Here is a 23,459-nt window from a genome sequence, read left to right as displayed (position 1 = left end):
TCTATATATATATATCTCTATCTATCTATCTATATATATATCTATCTCCACTACAGATCACTATGTATACATAATGCTGTCTCTGAGAACAAAAGTGCCAGTAATGCCTATTATGAATAATGTAAATAATAGCTGTGGGGTCCAGGCTTCAGCCATGACCATCAGTTGTTTGACAAGGAGCTGCACTAACATCACCACATAGAATTAGTGATAGTATAGAATAAGGTGTCAGAATATCTCTGCTGTCTACTACATCCAGCAGGAAACTTCTTTTTTCCCCCCACACGATTTTACAGAGATCGTCCTACGACCGTGTACGATGTGGTTGGAGGAGCCGTAGAGCCGCGCGGCCGCCATCTTGTTCCTGTCGTCGGAGGCGGCTGCTGCCGGCTGCACTCTGCCCGCTCTGTGGAGCTGCGCGGTTTGGAGCCGGCGGCTCCTCAGCCACTACCTTGTGCTGCTGACAGGAAATACGCGCCAAATCTGACTAAAAAAAAGAATACACAACGATGACATCGCTGCTCATTTGCATGGATCACGTCCGTCACGTCGCCGTGTGCCTCCCTAGTGACAAAATGGTGGACAGCAGGCACCGCGCTGACAGCCATCCACTGGGTCATCCGTGTGGGGGAGGGGGGAGCTCTGGAGAGAACGCTGCGTATACGAGGTGTGAGGTGAAGCGTGGCGGCTGGGGGAGGGGCGGACTCGTGTGTGCGCCACTGCAGGCGCCGTGCAGCGCACGTACATCTCCACACGGAGGATGCCACCATAACGTGGCCGCCATGTTTACATTATCCGTTTAATTCCGTGATAATCTCTCACTTTTCCCGCTGGAATACGTTCTCTCACTTACGTGAAAAGCGTAAAAAAAAGCTGAGATGCTGCCCGCCGGCACCGAAAGGGTGTGCGAGGCTCTATGGCGAGACGGAGCAGCCTCTCTCCACAGCTTGCAGCATAGCCCTTAGCCACGCCCACCCCCAGGGTAAGCCCCTCCCCCGTATACAGCTGCTTCGCCAGGCTCATAACTGCTCCGATTCCACATCCGACCCTCCCCCCCTTCCTGCATAGACTAACTGCAACGCATGGGCGGTGCTTCGCCTTCATCAAGTTTATCAAGGCCCCGCCCCTCAGCCGAACACTAAGATAGGGAGGCGGGAAAACATTCGGTTGATTGACATCTATCCCTACCAATGTGTTCCGCCCTCCTGAACGGCTTCAGCCAATCAGAGCAGTTGAGGAGGCGGGGACACATGTTCGCTTCAGGCCGCGCCTTCTTTGCTTTTTGACTCCGCCCCCTTATGCTCCGGGACTGGACGGGGAGAGTTGGGTTACGGCGGGGGGAAGGATCGCTGCGGCCGGGGGCCTGTGCTAATCTCCCGCTACCGGTAAGTGACCAGAGGGACAGCGGGCGCGGAATAGCACGGTGGGAGCACGCGCACAGCCTCTGCTCGCGCTCTCAAATACCCCCTCACATGTGGAGGCGCTCTCGTACGCCACCTGGCGGAGGGGATGTGGTATTTGCCCCCTTGTGTTGTGTGCGGCGCGGTCTCTCTGTGCTCGGTAATGGCGCTGCCCGCTCTGCTCTCAGCAGTGCTCTGAGAGCGGCGGAGGCGGGCTGTGCTGCCCCCCGGGCGGCATTGTGTCCCCCGGGCGGCATTGTGTCCCCCTGAGGCGGGCTCCCTGCTGTGGCCGGGTCCCCTCGGGTGTGCCGGTCCTGCCGGTATTGTTCTAATGGCGGACGGTAGAGCGGGAGCAACAGCGCCGGGGCGGAAAAATCACCTCAGGGCAGTGATCTCCTCATACAAAGGCCGGGGCTGCGCTCCCCGGGGAAGTAGAAGCCGCGGTGGTCGGTGGAGGCCGCTGTGTTAAGTATCTGGGGTATATATACATGCTGTGTATACACTGTGTATATGCACTGCCCGCCCTCCCCCCTCCGGGCCGCGTACAATGAGGCCGCAGTAGTGCAGCCCCCGCTCACTAGGCCCCACAGCACAGTTGCTGCCCGTGGTATTGTGTGAGGAAATTCTCGTCTGCTCAGTGAGTGCGGCGATTGGAACCTGATGGCCGGGAGGGGGCGGCGCTGTGCGGGAGGAAGGCTGCACTACCGCCTCCGGCCGGCAGGTGGCGTCTGCGCCGAAAGTTCTCTACAATGCAACGCGAGGGGCAAGAACGCAGAACTCTTGTCACTGCGCTGCAGAGCCTGGCTCCCGGGGGCTGTAGTGTCATCATCACTGGGGGAAGAGGGAGCCACGAGCTAGCAGTGCGCTTTAACCATTGCAATGCTGCTTTACATGTAGCCACCATGGGGGTTTTGCTGCCTCTAATAAGGCTTGAATGTAAAATATATATTGCTGTCTGATGTAATATATGACCCTGATTTATTTGTATTTTGTTTTTATGTCCAATTTATGAAATATACGTGTTTTTTTGTCAGTTGGACAATCCTTTCAGTAGTTCTTAAACAGAACCTGTCACCACGTTTTTGGCCTATAAGGCTGCTTTCACACATCCGGTTTTTGCTGAGCGGCACAATACGGCGCTTTGCAGAAAAAACGCAACCTTTTTTTTGCCGCAGGTTGCGTTTTTCAGCATAGACTTGCATTAGCGCCGTATTGTGCCGCATGGCCTTGCGTTGCGTCCGTTTTTGCCGGATGCAGCATATTTAGCTCATGCGGCGGCCGGATGGAACGTTGCCTGGCACGGTATTTTGTGCGGCGAAAAAAACGCATCGCGCCGGTTTACAATGCAAGCCTATCGACTCCGGATGTGGCGTCCTGCGGCAAAAACCGCTTCCGGCCGCCGGATGCGTTTTTTTTGCTCTGCGCATGCTCAGTATCAAGCCGCATCCGTCAAAAAACGGACGGGCCACATGGAAAAACTTATGCAATGGATCCGTTTTTTTCGCTGCATCCGTTGCATAGGTTTTTGAGCCGTACTGCAAAAAACGTATGTGTGAAAGCAGCCTAAGCTGCGGCCACCACCATTGAGCTCTTATATACAGCATTCTAACGTGCTGTATATAAGAGCCCAAGCCGGGGATATAACATTAAAACCACTTTATAATACTTAACGGTTGCGCGGTGAGCCTTATGGGCGTGTCCGGTGCGGGCGCCTCCCCTTTCAGCCATCTTTGTCCTCTTTCTGAAGCCTGCGTGCATGACGCGGCTACGTCATACACACTTGCCGGTCCTGTGCAGGCGCACTACAATGCTTTGCTCTGCCCTGCTCAAGGCCTGAATGCAGGTGACTGTGTATGACGTCGGACCCGTCATGCACCGCGGCTAGAGAAAAAGGAGAACAAAGATGGCTAAAAGAGGCGACGCCGGCATCGGACAACGGAAATGCCCATATGGCCCACCGCGCGACCGTTAGGTAAGTATTAAAAAGTGTTTTTTATATTATACCTCCGGCCTGGGCTCTTGTATACAGCATGTTAGAATACTGTATATAAGAGCCCGGTGGTGCTGGCCGCAGCTTATAGGCCGAAAAAGTGGTGACAGGTTCTCTTTAAAATGTTGTTAGTCTAAATTTTCAGAAAGTTATTTAAAAAAAAAATATAAATAAAATATATATATTGTACTCTACTAAGGTGCTGGAGTAAACTTGCATGAAAACATTGCGAAATTTGGAAAAGTCACAAATAAGGACTTCCGCCAGGAGTTTGTAAGCGCTCCCCTAGTTTCCAGTTTTTTTTTTTTTTTTTCCAGTGGGTTCTTTTCTCTCCCACACTCCAAAGACATACTGACTTTAGACTATACACACTGTAGATTGTGAGCCCCGATGGGGACAGTGATGATCATATCTGTAAAGCGCTGTAGAATTAATAGCATTATATAAGTGAAATTATATAATATATATATATATATATATATATTATTATATGGGCAGCACGGTGGCTCAGTGGTTAGTACTGCAGTCTTGCTGCGCTGGGGTCCTGGGTTCAAATGCCACCAAGGACAAAATCTGCGAGGAATTTGTGTGGGTTTCTTCCAAGTTCTCCAGTTTCCTTCCACACTCCAAAGACTGATAGGGAATTTACATTGTGAGCTCCAATGGGGACAGTAATGCTGATGTATGTAAAGCGCTGTGGAATTAATAGCACTATCAGTGACTAAATAACAAATATTGCAAGAAACGAGTATTTAAAACAAGCTGTCGATAGGCAGCTTGTTTAGTTTGCATGACCTGATGAGCAAGCAGAGCATGCCTTTGTTGGGTAAAGTGATCTTTTATGCAGTGTAAAAGATCATTGTTCATGGTGCATCACCATGTGTAAACACGACTTGCACTGTTTAGGATTATGGCAGCCTATATGGACAGAGCGATTTAGCATAATCACTCCGTGCACATCGATTGCTTTCGTCGGCTTGTATAAACAGGCATTCAAACGACCGACGATGGGTAAGTTTACCAATTTCAGGTCATATCGTGCCTTTGGTCGGTCTGTGTAAAATGATCCTAAAGCTGGTGTCACACATAACGACGACGACAACGACGTCGCTGCTACGTCACCATTTTCTGTGACGTTGCAGCGACGTCCCGTCGCTGTCGCTGTGTGTGACATCCAGCAACGACCTGGCCCCTACTGAGAGGTCGCCGGTCGTTGCTGAATGTCCAGCTTCATTTTTTGGTCGTCACTCTCCCGCTGTGACACACACATCGCTGTGTGTGACAGCGAGAGAGCGACGAAATGAAGCGATCAGGAGCCGGCACTGGCAGCTGCGGTAAGCTGTAACCAGCGTAAACATCGGGTAACCAAGGGAAGACCTTTCCCTGGTTACCCGATGTTTACGCTGGTTACCAGCCTCCGCTCTTGCTGCCAGTGCCGGCTCCTGCACTGTGACATGTGGCTGCAGTACGCATCGGGTAATTAACCCGATGTATACTGTAGCAAGGAGAGCAAGGAGCCAGCGCTAAGCACTGCAGTGCGCGCGGCTCCCTGCTCTCTGCACTGTGACATGTAGCTGCAGCACACATCGGGTTAATTAACCCGATGTGTGCTGCAGGAGAGCAAGGAGCCAGCGCTAAGCGCGGCTCCCTGCTCTCTGAACTGTGACATGTAGCTGCAGCACACATCGGGTTAATTAACCTGATGTGTGCTGCAGGAGAGCAAGGAGCCAGCGCTAAGCGCGGCTCCCTACTCTCTGAAAATGTAGCACAGCGACCTTATGATCGCTGCTTCTGCTGTGTTTGACAGCTAAGCAGCGATCATAACAGCGACTTACAAGGTCGCTGTTACGTCACCGAAAATGGTGACGTAACAGCGACGTCGTTGTCGCTGTCGTTTAGTGTGACACCAGCTTTAGACTTGGACTGCGGCTGTAAAACGACTGTGTAAAGGAGCTGGCCACTTTCTTTTGTTAGTGCAGCTTTCCTAACTCCAGCACTTCAGTCCATACAATGGCTGCTGGAGGAGGAGCAAGTGACTGAACCTGTCCATCAGCCTCTTAACATCTCACGTGGGAGAGCTGCTCTTACATTGGCGGTGGCTGATGGACTGATCTGGTCACATGTTCCTCCTCCAGCAGTCAGTGCACCATTCCACACAGTATCAAGAGAAAGTGGAGGACCCCTTTAGCTGTATGTTAAGACAGGCCGACTACAGTATCTGTGAGTATAGAACTATAGTCAATGTGATTGTTCTGTGCACATACAATGCTATCGGCAGCACATCTGCTGACCTAGTACAATGAGCTGCCGATAAAGATTATTTTAAATGCCGACATGAACACTCCAATCGGCTTACAAATGAGTTTTGCCAGATTTTTGGGTGATTGTGGGGTGTTTATACAAGTTGATGATTGCTTAACGAGCATTCTAACAATGCCACTTATCCTGTTATTGACCTGTATAAATGAACCTACGCATAACCTGTGTTCACACATTGCATCTTTGTGTTTTTTTTTGTTTTTTTTTTAACCAGTCATTTAAAATTGGGGTTTTAGGACATTTGTGGGGGGAAAAAAACACACCAGACGCAATGTGTGAATGCAGCCTCAGGCTAAAATACCGGGCTAACTAAACCACCTCTATAATGCTGAAAAAAATAAGTTAAATTCACTTGGTTTAGTATTACCAAAAGGCACAAATTTAGTAATGGTTAGGGCACAAATAAAGCCAATAATGGAACCATTTTTATTCCAGAAAAAAGTAATAATAAATCGTCCCCTTCATATTAGAAGAAAACCCATAGTGACGGCCGATCTGCCTGGCAATGAGACCAATAGCTGGCGCGTTGGCATTACTTATTGGATTAGAATAGTCCCTAAATGTGCCAGAACTAATGTTTTAGGCAATAATACCCCTTTACAGTTTACAAGCTAAGAACGCCTCGTCAGCAAGCGCCACAGATTTCTGGAATGTTTAGTATTTCGTAAAGGATTGAACGACTTTGTGCTGCAGTGAAGATCAGAAGATTGGCTTCCTCCACTGCTTGTTTGCACACTACTTACCATTTAGTTTTTTGGGGGGTAATTTTTCCTTTGTAGCTCACCACCTGTCCCAGGCTGGAACGTCCTTGCAATCAAAGCTGTTGTAATTCTACGTTACCTGTAAACATTTAAAAGGCTTGTAGCTATATGTATTCTTATTGAAAGACCACAGATTTCTAGTATTAATTGCTTTCCACATTTAGAAGCATTTGTAGGATAGGGTGAAATCAGACAACAGAAAGAAGTACAGTGGAACCTTGGATTACGAGCATAATTGGTTTTGGGAGTGTGCTCTTAAACCAAGTTACTCTTATATCAAAGCAAATTTTCTTATAGGAAATAATTAAAACGCAGACTATTCGCTCCACAACCCAAAAATATTTACTGTATTTATACAAACTTATTATAGTAATACAATATAATGTACTGTGTTCATATAAGTATTACAGTACACTGATACAAAATACTGTACAGTAAAAAACATAAAACAAAATAAACTGCACATTAGCATCCAATAGAATTATTGGTGTGCGAGAGGTACAGTACAAGCAATGTGCTGCACTGGTTAGCAGAAAGTACAATACTGTATCCACAAATGCAAAATGATTGAAATGCTATATAGTATATACTGTATTGTACAATGGTATACTGTATACAGTAAACAGTACATATGGACAGAAAGTTACCTACAGAGCGGTGAAAGGAGGGAACCGGAAGTGTACACGGTGGGAATTTGCTCTTATTGCAAAGCTTTGCTCTTAAACCAAGTTAAAATTTTTTTAAAAGCTTTGCTTGTCTTCAAAATGCTCTCAAACCAAGTTACTCTTTTAAACTAAGGTTCCACTGTATGTGGCTCTGCTCATCGTCCAGTGTACTTCTCCCCGTCCATAGATTTCAATATAAGCTGAAAAATAAGGAGCGCTGATAGTGTAATACCAACAGATCAGTGAGGTAGATCAGGAAAAATACACACCTGAAATGGTTGTGATAGTCACAACCACTGATAGAGCATAGAATGATGGCGTCTGCTGCAGCCCCACGTGGATGTGCATATAAATCAGAGTGAAAAGGGGGTTAATGCCGTGCATCAGCCAAAATGAAGATGTAGCACGTTAATGTTATAAACGTATTCTTTTATTCCATCGGTCTACGCGTTTCGAGGATATACCTCTTCTTCAGGACCAGTGCATCAACATATAGTATACTATGTTGATGCACTGGTCCTGAAGAAGAGGTATATCCTCGAAACGCGTAGACCGATGGAATAAAAGAATACGTTTATAACATTAACGTGCTACATCTTCATTTTGGCTGATGCGTGGCATTATAACCCCCTTTTCACTCTGATTTGTATGCACATAGATTTCAATAAGAAGCTACAATCTGATCCCTCAGTGAGCTGGAAGTCTATCTTGTTTTTGACTGAAGGTCTATTTACATGGGACGATCCAAAAGTAATGATAATCAATAATAAACACAATGAATATATATAAAAAAAATAAAATATTTTTCTACATAGTCTCCTAACAAGTCTATACATTTAGTCAATCTCTTTTCTAAACTTAGAATTCCCTTCGAAAAAAAATCTTGATTTTGACCTTCAAAAAAATCCCCAACAGCGGTTATCACGTCGCTATTGTCGTCAAATTTCTTGCCCTGGAGGTGTTCCTTGAGGCGAGGAAAGAGAAAAAAATCACTGGGGGCTAGATCCTGCGAATAGGGGGCGGTGTTCCACCAGTTCAAAGCCCGTTTCTTGAATGGTTGCCATTTTCGAGATTTGCTATTGAAATGTCAACTCGTTTCTTCTTTTGCTCGTCGGTTAACATTTTTGGCACCCAACGCGCGGAGACCTTTCTCATATGCAATTCTTTTGCAAGGATTCTTTGAATACTGCCATATGAGATCCCTGTGACCTCAGCTACATGCCTGATAGTCACTCTTCGATCTGCCAATACAACTTCTTCAACTTTTTTCACCTTTTCTTCATTGAAGGACATGGATGGGCGTCCTTCACGATGTTCATCTTCCGTCGATGTTCTTCCCAGCTTAAATTCCTTGGCCCATCGTGCAACTGTGGAATATGGAGGAGAAGAGTCCCCCAATGTTGCCACCAAGTCGCTGTGTATGTCTTTGGTAGTCATTTTTTTCAAGCAGAGGTATTTGATGACAGCTCTGAGCTCGTTTTTTTCCATTTTGATGTTCACTCCTCGGCAGTTCATATTCAAATGAATGTAGCTCCCCTGAATTGTGGCCTATTTAAGTGATTTTTTTTTTTCCCTGGACTAGTGGGTACCTAAGAGAGAAGAAAAAAATTTATTTTAATTTCTGTGTGCAATAGAAATAACCGATTATCATTACTTTTGGATCGCCCCTCGTACATGTTATGAACATCGGTCGGTAACATTTTACCGATAGGCAACCATTTTAAATGTCTGTTTACAAGGGTTGTCCAATGCAAACAATGCGCATTGAGCTACCTGTACTAGATGGCTCATTGCACATAGCCTGCCATAGCTGTCGGCAGGCTGAGTCCTGTTTACACTGGATGATGAACTACCAAGAACGATGGTCATTTCACCCCATGAACAAGCGTTTTCATCATTCATTGGGTGATCGTCAGCCTGGTTACATGGCAAGATCGTGAAATAAGAATTTTTAACACTTGTTCACGATTATCTTTCAGTGTAAATTGTACCTTTTTTAAAGGGTATATTCGGGCTTTAAAAATGTGCTAAGCGCTAACAGGCAGGTAGTTGCTATCTACCTGCCTGTTCTTCCCGGTGCCGTTTTTTGCCGGCACAGAGCTTTCCTGCCAGCGATTCTGCTTTTCCGCTGACATCATGTCAATAGAGCGGATGCTTCTCGCCTGCTCTGAAGCCAGAGCCTGCTCTGCTTCTCAGTTACAGAAGCCATTGTATCTCCAGCAGGAGTGGCCGCTCTTTGCTGGCAAAGATGGCGCCAGGTGCCACAGCCAGGTAGATTTCTAGAAGTCCCATCCACTTTGCTGGAACTGTAAGACGCTGTGTTTCTGACACCGTGAAAATACGCAGCATCAAAAACGTCTCGTGTACACACGGCCTAAGACAGGTTTAGCTGTATTTTTGATCAAATGATGCGGAGTTCAGAAGGGAGAAGTGGCTCATAAATGAAGAAAGAACCATATTTCTCATATGATATAAAGTCTTATATTCTCAAACTATTATTTGATGCAAACTTTGATGAAATAAGTGACTAATTTAGTGCTTGATAAATGAAGGCCGTGCCTATGCCCATGAGGGTTCTTATTTTCATGCCCCACCCTTTTGTCAGCCAGAAAGAAGTGCTGCTCTGTACATAGTATTACAAGGGCTCTAATTTTTCTGATTGCAGAGTGACCGCTGCAAGGAAGATACCTGACTGGCTGCAGCTTCCCCGCTATAATATAGTGGTCACGGGGGTTTGACCCAAGGACGATCAGCTGATCTCTCCCGAAGCTGCATTGTGAACTGTAATAAATGAAGATCAATGAACGGCTTAGAGCTGGAGTTAAAAACAAGCGAAATTAATATTGCATCATGCAATAAAAGAACAGTTTGTGTCTGAGTGTCAGCAACTCTTAAGGCCCCGTCACACTAAGCAACATCGCTAGCAACATCGCTGCTAACGAACAACTTTTGTGACGTTGCTAGCGATGTTGCTGTGTGTGACATCCAGCAACAACCTGGCCCCTGCTGTGAGGTCGTTGGTTGTTGCTGAATGTCCTGGGCCATTTTTTAGTTGTTGCTGTCCCGCTGTGAAGCACAGATCGCTGTGTGTGACAGCGAGACAGCAACAACTAAATGTGCAGGCAGCAGGAGCCGGCTTCTGCGGAGGCTGGTAACCACAGTAAACATCGGGTAACCAAGAAGCCCTGTCCTTGGTTACCCGATATTTACCTTTGTTACCAGCCTCCGCCGCTCTCACTGTCAGTGCCGGCTCCTGCTCTGTGCACGTGTAGCTGCAGGACACATCGGGTAATTAACCCGATGTGTGCTGTAACTAGGAGAGCAGGGAGCCAGCGCTCAGTGTGCACTGCTCCCTGCTCTCTGCACGTGTAGCTCCGTGCGCTGGTAACCAAGGTAAATATCGGGTTGGTTACCCGATATTTACCTTAGTTACCAAGCGCAGCATCTTCCACGCGGCGCTGGGGGCTGGTCACTGGTTGCTGGTGAGCTCACCAGCAACTCGTGTAGCGACGCTCCAGCGATCCCTGCCAGGTCAGGTTGCTGGTGGGATCGCTGGAGCGTCGCAGTGTGACATTTCACCAGCAACCTCCTAGCAACTTACCAGCGATCCCTATCGTTGTTGGGATCGCTGGTAAGTTGCTTAGTGTGACTGGACCTTTAGTGACTCCAGTGAGTGAGATCTTTTTGTTTTTATATATGGAAATGGTTTGTCTTGGTAAGACATAAGAAACCTCGTGGAGATAAAAACATTAAAGCGGGGGCCACATGGGTACTACTTCGATCCTCGCATGACACTCGGCTCACGCTGGCAGCACAGCGGGAGCCGAGTGTCAATGCGACTGATGTCCGATCATGTAATCGGACCACAGCTGTAGGGTGACGGCCCACAGCTGCGGAGGAGAGGGAGGGATTTATCTCCCTCTCTCCTCCGTTCCCGGCTATTGCCATGCTTGCTTTGCACTTGCATTACACCGGTGTAATGCGAGTGCAGTGTGATGGTTTTCCCTCACCCCATAGACTTGTATGGGTGCGAGAGTAACAAGGATCGCATTGCACCCGCAGCATGCTGCGATTGTTTTCTCGGTCCGATTAGGGCTGAGAAAATAATCGGTCATGGGTGCTGGCACATAGAGTAATATTGGTCCGAGTGGAATGCAATGTTTTATAACATTCCACTCGCTCCGATTTTTATGCCATGTGTCTTAGGCCTAAGAGATTTACCAGTTTTGGAAAACCCTGCTGCATTTTGCTTTATTAAAACAAACTGTCCTTTACATACCCTCCCCAGGTTCAGGGCTTGGTTTCTGTTGCTGCTCCCAAGGTCTGTTATTATGTGGAGCACTGATGTCATGTCGACAACACTGCAGCCAATCTGGGAGATGAGTAGCTCTGATTGGCTTGTGCTGTCTGCCGATAAGCTCACTGATTGGCTGCATCTGTGTCTACATGACGTTAGTGCTGCAGTGGCGGGGACTGGGCGCTGCACGCGGTGAGCACATTATCATTTTTTTTAAACAAACTGCAGACAGGATACTGGCGTTTTTCGAAACCAGAAAACTGTTTTGAGTCTTGTCAGATTTTGTTTACTAAAGTTATGACCACGATGGTTAGGGGACAAAAATACGGGTCTCTTGTTTTCGCTGCAGAAAGACAGCATTGCGGAGAAAACAAACTAATCCATTATGCAAATGATTAAGCGCTTAAAGGGTGTGGTCTCCAGCTCACCGCAGTAAACCCTGGTCTAATGCCCTCACCCCTCCCCTGACTTTGATTAATGTCCCTGCCATTATGTCATTTGATACTAACGTTAGCTTCTTGCATTTGCCTTGCGTTCTTTATTCTGCACTCTCCTGGCTGTGGGTAACTTCCTCACTGACTAGCCAAGTATGTCAACAAGCTTATCTACCCTCCTACATTAACACACTTTTGCCCTTGCCTCTCATTCAACTTTCCTAAGCCATGAAAAGTTAAGTCAAGACAGACTTAGGCTATGTGCGTACGTTGCGTAATTACATGCAGTTACGCTGTGCTTTGTAGCGAAGCGTAACTGCATGCGTCCTGCGTCCCCTGCATAATCTATGAAGATTATGCAGGAGCCGTGCGCACGTGGTGTCTTAGAGCGCAGCGCTTCGGCTGCTGCCCGAAGCGCGCGTTCTAAGAAGTGGCATGTCACTTCTTCAGTGCACTTTGCCTGCAGCCCCTGCTCTGTCTATGGGAGGAGCTGCAGTCAGAGCGCATGGAATCGGCTTTTTTTTTTTTTTTTCACTACGGACATTTTCTGCAGCGATTTGAAGCGCATGTGTGCTCTTCAGATCGCTGTAGAAATTTATGCAGTGACTGTACGCAACGTGCGCACATAGCCTTAAAGCACACCAATCACCAGGAATTTCCTATATAACCTAAAGAAAGTGCTATACTGGCACTATCATGCTGATTCTACATACCTTTTAATTGTCAGCTCGGATGTATAGGTTTTGAAATACAGGCAAGTAAAGTTTGTAAAATGAACAGGTTTTTTAAGTGACTGCAGCTGCTGATAGCTGAGGTGGGGTTTGATAGTGATTCCCGCCCCCCTGCCTGTGTGTCTTCCCACTGTTATTTATGCTATTTCCATTATAGAAGTGTTTTACCAATGGTTGTGGCTAAAAGGACCTTTGCTGATATTATATGCATGTGACCAGAAGGGGCGGAGACTCAGCCAACACAGCTGATACAAGGATGCAACATTATTTTTCTGTTGCCTGAGGCCCCACCCCTTCTGGTCACTTGGGTATGACATCAGCACAGGTTCTTTTAGCCACCATGATTTATAGCCACAAACTTCTATAATGGAATTAGCACAAATAATACTGGGAGGACAGACAGGCAGGGGGGTGGGAATCACTATGAATATCCACCCCAGCTATTCGCTGCTTGGCATCTTCCGCCAATCAAAAAACTATTCATTTTAGAAGCTTAACTTGCTTGTGTTTTCAAAACGTAAACATCCTAGCTGACAACTAAAGGTATGTACAGTACTGACCAAAAGTTTGGACACACCTTCTCATTCAAAGAGTTTTCTTTATTTTCATGACTCTGAAAATTGTAGATTCACATTGAAGGCATCAAAACTGTGAATTAACATATGTGGAATGAAATACTTAACAAAAAAGTGTTAACTGAAAATATGTCTTGTATTCTAGGTTCTTCAAAGTAGCCACCTTTTGCTCTCATTACTGCTTTGCACACTGTTGGCATTCTCTTGATGAGCTTTAAGAGGTAGTCATCGGAAATGGTCTTCCAACAGTCTTGAAGGTGTTCCCAAAGATGTTTAGCACTTGTTGGCCCTTTTGCCTTCACTCTGCTATCCAGCTCACCCCAAACCATCTCGATTGGGTTCAGGTCTGGTGACTGTGGAGGCCAGGTCATCTGGCGTAGCACCCCATCACTCTCCTTCTTAGTCAAATAGCCCTACACAGCCTGGAGGTGTGTTTGGGGTCCTTGTCCTGTTGAGAAATAAATAATGGTCCAACTAAACGCAAACTGGATGGAATAGCATGCTGCTGCAAGATGCTGTGGTAGCCATGCTGGTTCAGTATGCCTTCAATTTTGAATAAATCCCTGACAGTGTCACCAGCAAAGCACCATCACACCTCCTCCTCCATGCTTCACGGTGGGAACCAGGCATGTAGAGTCTATCCGTTCACCTTTTCTGCTTCGCACAAAGACACGATGGTTGGATCCAAAGATCTCAAATTTGCACTCCTCAATCCAAAGCACAGATTTCCACTGTTCTAATGTCCATTCCTTGTGTTCTTTAGCCCAAACAAGTCTCTTCTGCTTGTTGCCTGTCCTTAGCAATGGTTTCCTAGCAGCTATTTTACCATGAAGGCCTGCTGCACAAAGTCTCCTCTTAACAGTTGTTCTAGAGATGTGTCTGCTGCTAGAACTCTGTGTGGCATTCACCTGGTCTCTAATCTGAGCTGCTGTTAACCTGCGATTTCTGAGGCTGGTGACTCGGATAAACTTATCCTCCGCAGCAGAGGTGAGTCTTCCTTTCCTGGGACGGTCCTCATGTGAGCCAGTTTCTTTGTAGCGTTTGATGGTTTTTGCCACTGCACTTGGGGACACGTTCAAAGTTTTCCCAATTTTTCGGACTGACTGACCTTCATTTCTTAAAGTAATGATGGCACTCGTTTGTCTCTACTTAGCTGCTTTTTTTCTTGCCATAATACAAATTCTAACAGTCTATTCAGTAGGACTATCAGCTGTGTTTCCACCAGACTTCTGCACAACACAACTGATGGTCCCAACCTCATTTATAAGGCAAGAAATCCCACATATTAAACCTCACAGGGCAAACCTGTGAAGTGAAAACCATTTCCGGTGACTACCTCTTGAAGCTCATCAAGGGAATGCGAAGAGTGTGCAAAGCAGTAATCAAAGCAAAAGGTGGGTACTTTGAAGAACCTAGAATATAAGACATATGTTCAGTTGTTTCACACTAAGTATTTAATTCCACATGTGTTAATGCATAGTTTTGATGCCTTCAATTTGAAGCTACAATTTTCAGAGTGATGAAAATAAAGAAAACGCTTTGAATGAGGTGTGTCCAAACTTTTGGTCTGTACTGTATATAATCAGCATGATAGTGCCAATATAGCACTGGTTTTACTTTATATAGGAAAATCATGGTGATTGGTGCCCCATCTAGTAAATTTATGGCACATCCATCTGATAGTAGATGAAGATCCTGCACCTATCTCAAAGAGGGGCCAACATGTGGAAAATGGCCAGAAATGATATTTATTTGTATGGGAATTCTAACCACTTCTCCTCGGGAAGCGCTTAACGCTGGGGCCCCATCCTACTATATGCTTATGGAAATACCCCTTTAACAACTGTTACCTTACTGATAAATTCCACATGGTAATGATAGTAACTGTTGTGTAGCCACAATTTGTGACAAAAATTACACAACGGCTGCAGCTAAAAGCAGATTCATCGTTAATGACTGAGCGGCCATGGTGTGGCCATTATTACTGAAAGTGCGCAAAACTGTTTTTTGCTGAAAATAGCACCTACCCCGAAAATAAGCCCCAGCAGAATTTTTCTGCCTTTTTGGAGTCTGCTTATAATATAAGCTCTACTCCAAAAATAAGACCTAGTTGCGTACAATACTATAATAGTATCCTGAAATAGGACTTACTTGGACAGCCCTTCAGGATATGTAAGGTTTATTGGTGTACATTGCCCCATTGTGTTGCTGTAAGCCCCTGAAGTTTATGGTCACATGCCAGCTAGTTAATGGAAAATGAATATTTACCCCTCTTCTCTCCCACCCCTCTGCCGGCGGTAATGATTGGAGCATGTGTTAATCGTAAATGAATATTCCTTTCCTATTCAGGTCAGGAGAGCTGCCAGCGAGTCCAAGCATTGCGCTCGGATCCTCGGGCAGTAATACGGTAATCAGGCTGAATCCCCGATACTGGCGCGCAGAGGTGGGTGGGAATATGGGTGGGGTAAGGCGGTGAATATTAATTTCCATTAACACTTGTTTCAATCACTTAACTTCGGTGTAGAAGATGGGCGCAGGAAGGGAGTGAATATTAATTTTCCTTTAATGGGTGACTCCAATACAAAATATGACATCCCCTGAAAATAAGCCCTAGTGCATCTTTTGGAGCCAAAAATAATATATGACTCCGTCTTATTTTTGGTGAAACACTGTTGCTGTAGTCACATTGAAAAATCAGTTGATCTGCATATCATGGGGTTTTCTGCCACATTATGGGCCGTGGTGTGACCGTACATTTTAACTCGTCCAGACTAATGATGGGAACCGCCACCCCACAGTAAGCCTGCAAAAATAAAAACTCAAAACAAGGCTCCAGATAGTGACAATATTGGTGGGCAAAAGTAGCTGTGTGTTTTTTGTAGATTGGAGCCCTGCGGCATAGACATAAAAGTAAAATATACCATACTGGACATCTGCAGGCGACGCAATAGACCTAATTTGAGCTTATTGCATATAGGGTTGTTAATGAAGCACTAAACCTACAAATGGATAATAAAACTAAGAAAAAGTATAGTTGTCCTCACACTGTAAGGCTATGTGCGCACTGAGCGTTTTCGCGACGTTTTACAGGTGCGTTTTTGGGCTCAAAACTGCATGACCTTTCTTCCCCAGCAAAGTTTGCGTTATCAATTTTTGCTGTCCGCACACAGCTTTTATTTTATTTTATTTTTTTTAGCTGTGTTTGAGCTGAAAAAGAAAATCAATGGACATGTCAATTCTTTCCTGTGTTTTACTGCGTTTTTCACCCATGCAATGCATTGGAAAAACCCAGCAAAACAAAGTGATCTGAAACGCAGTAAAAAACGCATGCGTTTTTCCGGTGCGTTTTTACTGCGCGTGCGGTTTTGCGGCAAAAACGCACAAAAAAGCAGCGTAAAAAAACCGCTGTGTGCGCACATAGCCTAAGTCTACAGTACTTTTGGTATGATCATGAAAGCCTTCCAGAAACCTTACAAGGGAGTACAGGGGGCTAACCTGCTCATTACACTGTTATACATATTTTGGAATCTCATCAGTTTCAATTATGAAATTAGCCACTTTTTAATGATTTTGGCCTTTTGAATTCTTATCTGACAATGAAAATGTTTGCTTGGCTCTTGTCTCTATGATATCAAAGAGGTTTCCTTTTACTGCTACATATAATTAATGCATAAGTTTCAGTACTTTGAAACATTATTTTTGCTAATATAAAGATGCAGAATATTTTGTCATGACCATTTTCTGATATTTATTTAGAGGAAATTTGACAATTCAAATAACTAAATTAAGTGCAGAATTTTCTACACAGTTTATGCATCTATTGGCAAGAAAAACTTATCGGTAAAAACGTGTTTTTTCGGCGCATATTTGCTATGTGTTTTTTGCTGCAGAATTTTTACATTTAGTATAGGTGAAATTTACAGCAAAAACGCTGAAAGAATTGACATCTGCAGATTTATTTCTGAACCAAATGTGCAAGGATCAAATACTCGTGCCTGAAACTTCAGGATTCTTATTCACTTTGGCATCAGGATTCCCTTCAGGTTTTGTGACAAACATGCACTTAAAATTGTAACGTGTCCACACAGCTTTAGACTGCTTTCACATTGCGTTTTTACCTACGTTCACTTGTCCCGTTGGGGCATCCGTCCGAACCCCCCCCCCCCCCCCCCCCGGAGCAGATGAATTCAGCATGTGCTTTCTCGCACCATTTTTGGGCATGTACGTTTTCTGCAGGCGGACACCCAGACGTAGTCTACCACATCTGGGTGTCCGCCTGCAGAAAACGTATATGCTCTAAAATGGTGCAAGACAGAGCACACACTGACTCCATCTGCTCCATTATAGTCAATGGCCCTGTCGGGCTATGTGTCCGAAACCCGTTTTGAGGGGGGTTTGGATGGATGCCCCAACGGGACCAGTGAACATAGGTAAAAACGCAACATAAAAGCGGCCTTAGGCTATGTGCGCACGTTGCGTAAATACATGCAGTTACGCTGCGCTTTGTAGCGCAGTGTAACTGCATGCGTCCTGCGTCCCCTGCACAGTCTATGGAGATTGTGCAGGGGCCGTGCGCATGTGGTGTTTTAGAGCGCAGCGCTTCGGCTACTGCCGAAGCGCTGCGTAAAAAGAAGTGACATGTCACTTCTTTCCTGCGCTTTGCCGGCAGCTCCTGCTGTCTATGGGAGGAGCTGCAGTCAGAGCGCATGGAATCTGCTTCACTACAGACATTTCTGCAGCGATTTAAAGCGCACATGTGCTCTTCAGATCGCTGCAGAAATTTCTGCAGTGAACTGTACGCAACGTGCGCACATAGCCTTAGGCTATGTGCCCACGGGGAAAGTGTCCTGCGGATATATCCGCAGGACATTCCGCAGGAGCTCCCGGAAAACCGCAGCACAACTTTCTGTTTCAATGCTGCGGAATGTCCTGCGGATATGCTGCGGTCATTCTGCATTGAGGATACAGTACCATGGCTTGGACACTGTATCCTCAATGCAGAACAAGTGCTGGAGTGATCGGTGAGTTCATACTTGCCTCCATCACGCAGCACTTCACTCTCTGGCCGTGTCTGTCTGCACATTGCAGGAGAAGGTTGCCGAGCCTGAACTAGCTCCGGCTGGCACATGACTGGAGCTCATGCAGGTCCCGTCCACCTCCTGCTGTGCGCACCTGGCTCCACCGCACTCCTCTGCACTGGAAGAAGTGACTCCGATGTCTTCAATCAAGGCAGGTAAGTATGGGATCGTGCGGAAAATTCCGCAGGAATAATTGACATGCTGTAGATTTTTTTGCGGAAAAAAACGCAGCATGGGCACAGCAGTTCCAAAATGCCATAGAAATGGCCGGGGACCCGCTGTACTGTGGATTTTTTGAGAAATCCGCAGAATTTCTGCAAAAAAATCGTGACAAATTCCGCAAATTTTCTGCAGCGTGGGCACATAGCCTTACAGGAATTGCACTGTAAAATTTGTTCTTCATTCTTTGACAACTTTTTTGCTTGTCTGTTTTACTCCAGCATCGGATAATTTCTTACAATTGTCAAACAGTAACCCGCGAGCACTGATGGATTCCATTTTCCTTTATATTTTTTCTCCATAAAGGGGGCTTTACACGCTGCGACATCGCTAATGCAAAGTCGTTGGAGTCACGGAATTGGTGACGCACATCCGGCCGCATTAGCGATGCCGTTGCGTGTGACACCTATGAGCGATTTTGCATCATCGCAATAACGTGCAAAATCGCTCATCAGTGACATGGGGGTCCATTCTCAAATATCGCTGCTGCAGTAACGAAGTTGTTCCTTGTTCCTGCGGCAGCACACATTGCTCCGTGTGGCAGGAACGAGGAAGCTCTCCTTACCTGCCTGCCGCCTGCTATGCGGAAGGAAGGAGGTGGGCGGGATGTTACGTCCCGCCCATCTCCGCCCCTCCGCTTCTATTGGGCGGCGGTTCAGTGACGCAGCTGTGACGTCGCTGTGACGCTGAACGAGCCGCCCCCTTAGAAAGGAGGCTGTTCGCCGGTCACAGCGTCGTCGCCGGGCAGGTAAGTACGTGTGACGGGTCCGGGCGATGTTGTGCGGCACGGGCAGCGCGCACAACAGATGAGGCGGGTACCCACGCTAGCGATATCGGTACAGATTATCGCAGCGTGTAAAGCCCGCCTAACCGCAATATCTTGGTTAAATCTCTCACCGCGCTCGTCGCTGACTGCTCCGCCGTTTTGTGGAAGAAAACTAGTTGCGAATGTCAGAAATTAATCTTTAAGGACATTTTACAGCCAAGATCCTTATGTTTTGAGGAGATCTTCCACCAACTCTTCATTGTTGTCTGCTGTTCAGTTTCCACAAATATAGTTACCACTAATGTGAATGCTACCTATGCAGCATTTTCCTTGTCCTGCAACAAATGGAGAAACTCCTCATTTTGAAGAAGCTTATGAATCTGAAGTCCAATAAAGACTCCTTCCTTTATCTTTGCTTCACTCAACTTTAAAAATTTATAAATTAGATAATTAAATGCTTTTGCATTTTTAGCCATTACGTTTCCAAAGTTCTTCATTAAGCCAAACTTGATATGCAATGGTGGTAACAGAGGTTTATGTGGGTCAACAAGTGCTGGATGCGGGACATTTTTACACCTTGGGTGCAGTGAATGTTGGAGACGCCGGTCTCTTTTATTGTAGTGATATTCTCTTGCACGACTCTCCCACTCACACAGAAAGCAGCAGCACTTTGTGCAGCCACCCTGGAGACCAAGCAAGTGAGCAACCACCTTAAAGTCACCATAGAAGGGCCACAAATGGTGTCCATAGATCAGGTACCTCAACAGCTCTGTCATGTTGTCATAGGTTTCTTTCATGTGGACCGGATAACCAACTTGAATTGAAGGTAGCGCGTTGTTAATTTGCAGCAAGACAGCTTTTATGCTGGTTCTGGACAAATCGATGAAAAGCCTCCAATCCTCTAAATTATAACTTTTCTTCTGAGCTTCCATTAAAGGGAACCAAACATCAGCATTTTCCTGTATAAGCTGCAGCCAGTGCAGCACTGGCACTATCAGGCACAGTCTGTACATACCATTAGTGGGCAGCTCGGGTGTGTAGGCTGTGAAATCCAAGTTTATAAAGTTTGAAAATTCATCATCTTTTTGATTGACGTATGCACCTCTGCTGCTAATGTCCGGGCGGGTTATGCATGTGGATTCCCGGCCCCCCGCCGCCTCTTCCTCCCTCTGGCTGTATGTAAATTTCTAATCTACTGTTACACGGCGTCGGAGTTGGCGCCTGCGCATAGCACTCATTTCCGGCGCTGTGTTTCTGATGCCCACAGTATTATTGTGCATGAGAGGGCGGCGCATGCGCCCTCGCTTCTTCGGATCTGTTGTGACCGCGGGAGCGCGTGCGGTCACAACAGGACTGGAGAACAGCTGATCTTACCCCGATTAGCTGCAGCTACGATATCATAGCAGACGTCTGCTGCAGCCACAACATCGCCTTCCATGAAGAAGTATTGGACAAGATGTTTATCAAAATTGCGTAACAAAGAAATCCGAACATCGCCCGCTAGGAGATTCCACTGCTGTAGCCGGGAACCTAAGAGCTCAGCCGTACTCTTGGGCAGATCCAAATCTCTTAACAACTGTGTTCAGTTCTTTGGGTTATAAGTAGAGATGAGCAAACCCGAACACAGACTTTACAAAGAAATCAGTGTTTGAGTTCATAGCTTGTGCTTTACGTATGCAAACCACTTGAGCCAGCATTGGTGTGCTCAGGTACGCTCAGTGCTTGGCCCAGTCAGAGCCGCATGTAGTTTCTGAATGGCTTGCACTGGGGGTAAAATTGGTGTTACCGGATGTAGTGCGTGCAAAAAAAAAAACCCAACACAAAAATCCCTCCTTCCCTTGGAAATGCTTTGTATATGGCTGTCTGTATGTGGGCGCAGAGCTGATCTGCCCAATCAGTGAGTTCCAATGGGGTTCAGGTCAGGTCCAGGTCCTAAACAGAACTTTATCGGTTATAAGGTGTGGTTCACTGGAGGTTGCTGACAGAAACTCTGGGCCTGTGAGAGGAAGATGCTTCATGACACACAGCATCATCATCTTGCTCACTTGACTGAAAATATGTCTGTTGCTTTTGGAACCGGCAGTTCTGTATGTGGTACTGAGCGCATTACAAATGGAATGTTTGGATTCTGTAAAGTCTACTTATTCTTCCTTGAAACTCCTTTCCTAATGGAAGGCACCATGCAGAAATAACAATTTTTTATTTGCGACCGATTGGCTCTCTCCAGATCATTGGGACTGCAAAAGGCATAGATTGCCTATTCCCATGAAATCACTGGGTAAGATGTGATGCACATCTACTGCAGAATGTGTGGAGCCCAACTCTTGTCCTGACCGCCTATTCTACAGCCAAAATACAGGTTGTCGTCTTTCCTTATCATGGTAGTCAAGTTTCGCCATTGTGACGCAAGTGTGACTTCTCCGCATAAGTTGCAAAACTCTGTTTGAGGTATGTAGTTTTAGGATTTCTTAGCATATTGACATGTTTCTATGTGGTTTTCCAGATTTGTCTTGTTCTTGCTTCAGCATCGCTCTGATCAGCACAAGCGATTAGAGTGTGCAAGCATAAAGTTCCCTTAGGTGGACTAATGATATTTAAATATATATATATATATATATATATATATATATATATATATATAATCTGCCTTCAGAAATGCCTGATCTGTCAAAATATAAAATCAATCAACCTGATTTAATCAGCGTAGTGAGAAAAAAAATTCTAAACTGCAAAATTACATTTTTTTTTTTTTTTTTTTATCGCAGCATTGCATTGAGGCGAGCAAAACATCAGGTCTACCAAAAAATGGTAAAATTTGAAAACTGCAGTTCAAGACCAAAAATAAGTCCTCACTGAGCCCCAGATCCCGAAAAATGAGAACGCTACGGATCTCTGAAAATGGCGACAAAAGCGCAATTCTTTTTTTTGACAAGCGTTTGAATTTTTTTTTTCACTACTTGAGATAAATGTAAAACTTTACCTGAGGCATCATATGGACATCTTAGCTTTACCATATAGTGAACATACTAAATAAAAAAACACAAAAAAAATTGTGCAGTTGCACTTTTTTTTTTTTTGCAATTTCAACGGACTTGAAATTTTTTCCTGTTTCTCACTACAATGTGGGGCAGAATGAATGGTGTATATCAAAAGTAAAACTCGTCCCGCAAAAAACAATCCCTCATATGGCTATATGAACAGATAAAGTTACGGCGCTTGAAAGAAGGGGAGGAAAAAAATGAAAATGGAGAATTGCATGGGGGTGAAGAGGTTAAAGGGATTTTGCCATCAGAAAATAACCTATTGCTTACTGCTTGAGTCAAGTTTTTGTTGTGTTGCAAGCAATTTTATCTATTATTTATTTATTTTTTTTAAAGTACCACTCCAGCGTTATTTATTTTTTTCCCCCCCTTTTAATTTCACCTCTGTAGTGGTGCTTTAAATCTAAGTCCCCTGCCCCAGTTTTTTACTTGCCCTCCAGCGGCTTCACCTTTTTTCTCAGCGTCGCTCTTGTCTCGCGGTGCCATCTTGTACCTGTAACTTCTGATTGGCTGGGAGTCAGAAGTTATGTCACAAGCACTCAATGCAAGTCTGAGTCAGAACAAGGCTGTCATAGACTTGTATGGATTAGTGACTTCCGGTGCGCGCCATGAAATACTGGAACTATCTTCAGTTTATAAATCTCCGGAGGCGGACGGGAGTCAGGGGATTTACATTTAAAGCACCACTCCAGTGACGAAATTAAAAAACTCAAAAGCGCTGGAGTGGTGCTTTTAAATTGATGGCAATATAGTGTTTTGTTTTTTTTTTTCCCCTCATATGTTATGATTTGTAATTAAAAAAACCCCCAGCAACTTTCCAATTTTCACACTGGCCACTGGGCTATTTAGACTCTAACTTCCTGTCCTTTTCGGATGGTTTTTCAGTAGGCACCATATTATCTGAGATAGTATTATGGCAGGTGACCTATACACACGAGTCTCCGACTTACGAACATCTGACTTTGTACGACCCATAGTTACAAATGTTGGTTGTTCAACCAAACAAAAAGAACGAATAATTTTGCCTCACTGCTGACCTCCAGCTCTCATCTGGTCGTCGTTTTTTCCATCGTCATGTACCACATCTCTGGCCTCTTCACTATAGCCCATGACTCCTAGCTACATCCAGGCCAGAGCTCACTGTATGTCATAAGGTCACGTCGTCATCGCAGCCTTATGACAT

At 45.5% G+C, this 23,459-nt stretch overlaps 1 protein-coding gene across 1 annotated transcript in view; it reads left to right on the top strand.

Moving 5' to 3' along the window:
• Positions 1-1,301: 1,301 nt before the first annotated feature.
• The window catches only part of ZMYM2 (zinc finger MYM-type containing 2), a 241,936-nt gene continuing 219,778 nt past the window's right edge, over positions 1,302-23,459 (top strand). The window contains exon 1 of the mRNA XM_075337404.1: positions 1,302-1,385. The gene's annotated coding sequence lies outside the window, so the exon portion shown is untranslated. The remainder of the gene's footprint in view (positions 1,386-23,459) is intronic.

The sequence above is a fragment of the Anomaloglossus baeobatrachus genome, chromosome 2, assembly GCF_048569485.1.
Source record: "Anomaloglossus baeobatrachus isolate aAnoBae1 chromosome 2, aAnoBae1.hap1, whole genome shotgun sequence".
In the NCBI taxonomy this organism is placed as follows: domain Eukaryota; kingdom Metazoa; phylum Chordata; class Amphibia; order Anura; family Aromobatidae; genus Anomaloglossus; species Anomaloglossus baeobatrachus.
This window is presented reverse-complemented; position numbering and strand designations above follow the sequence as displayed.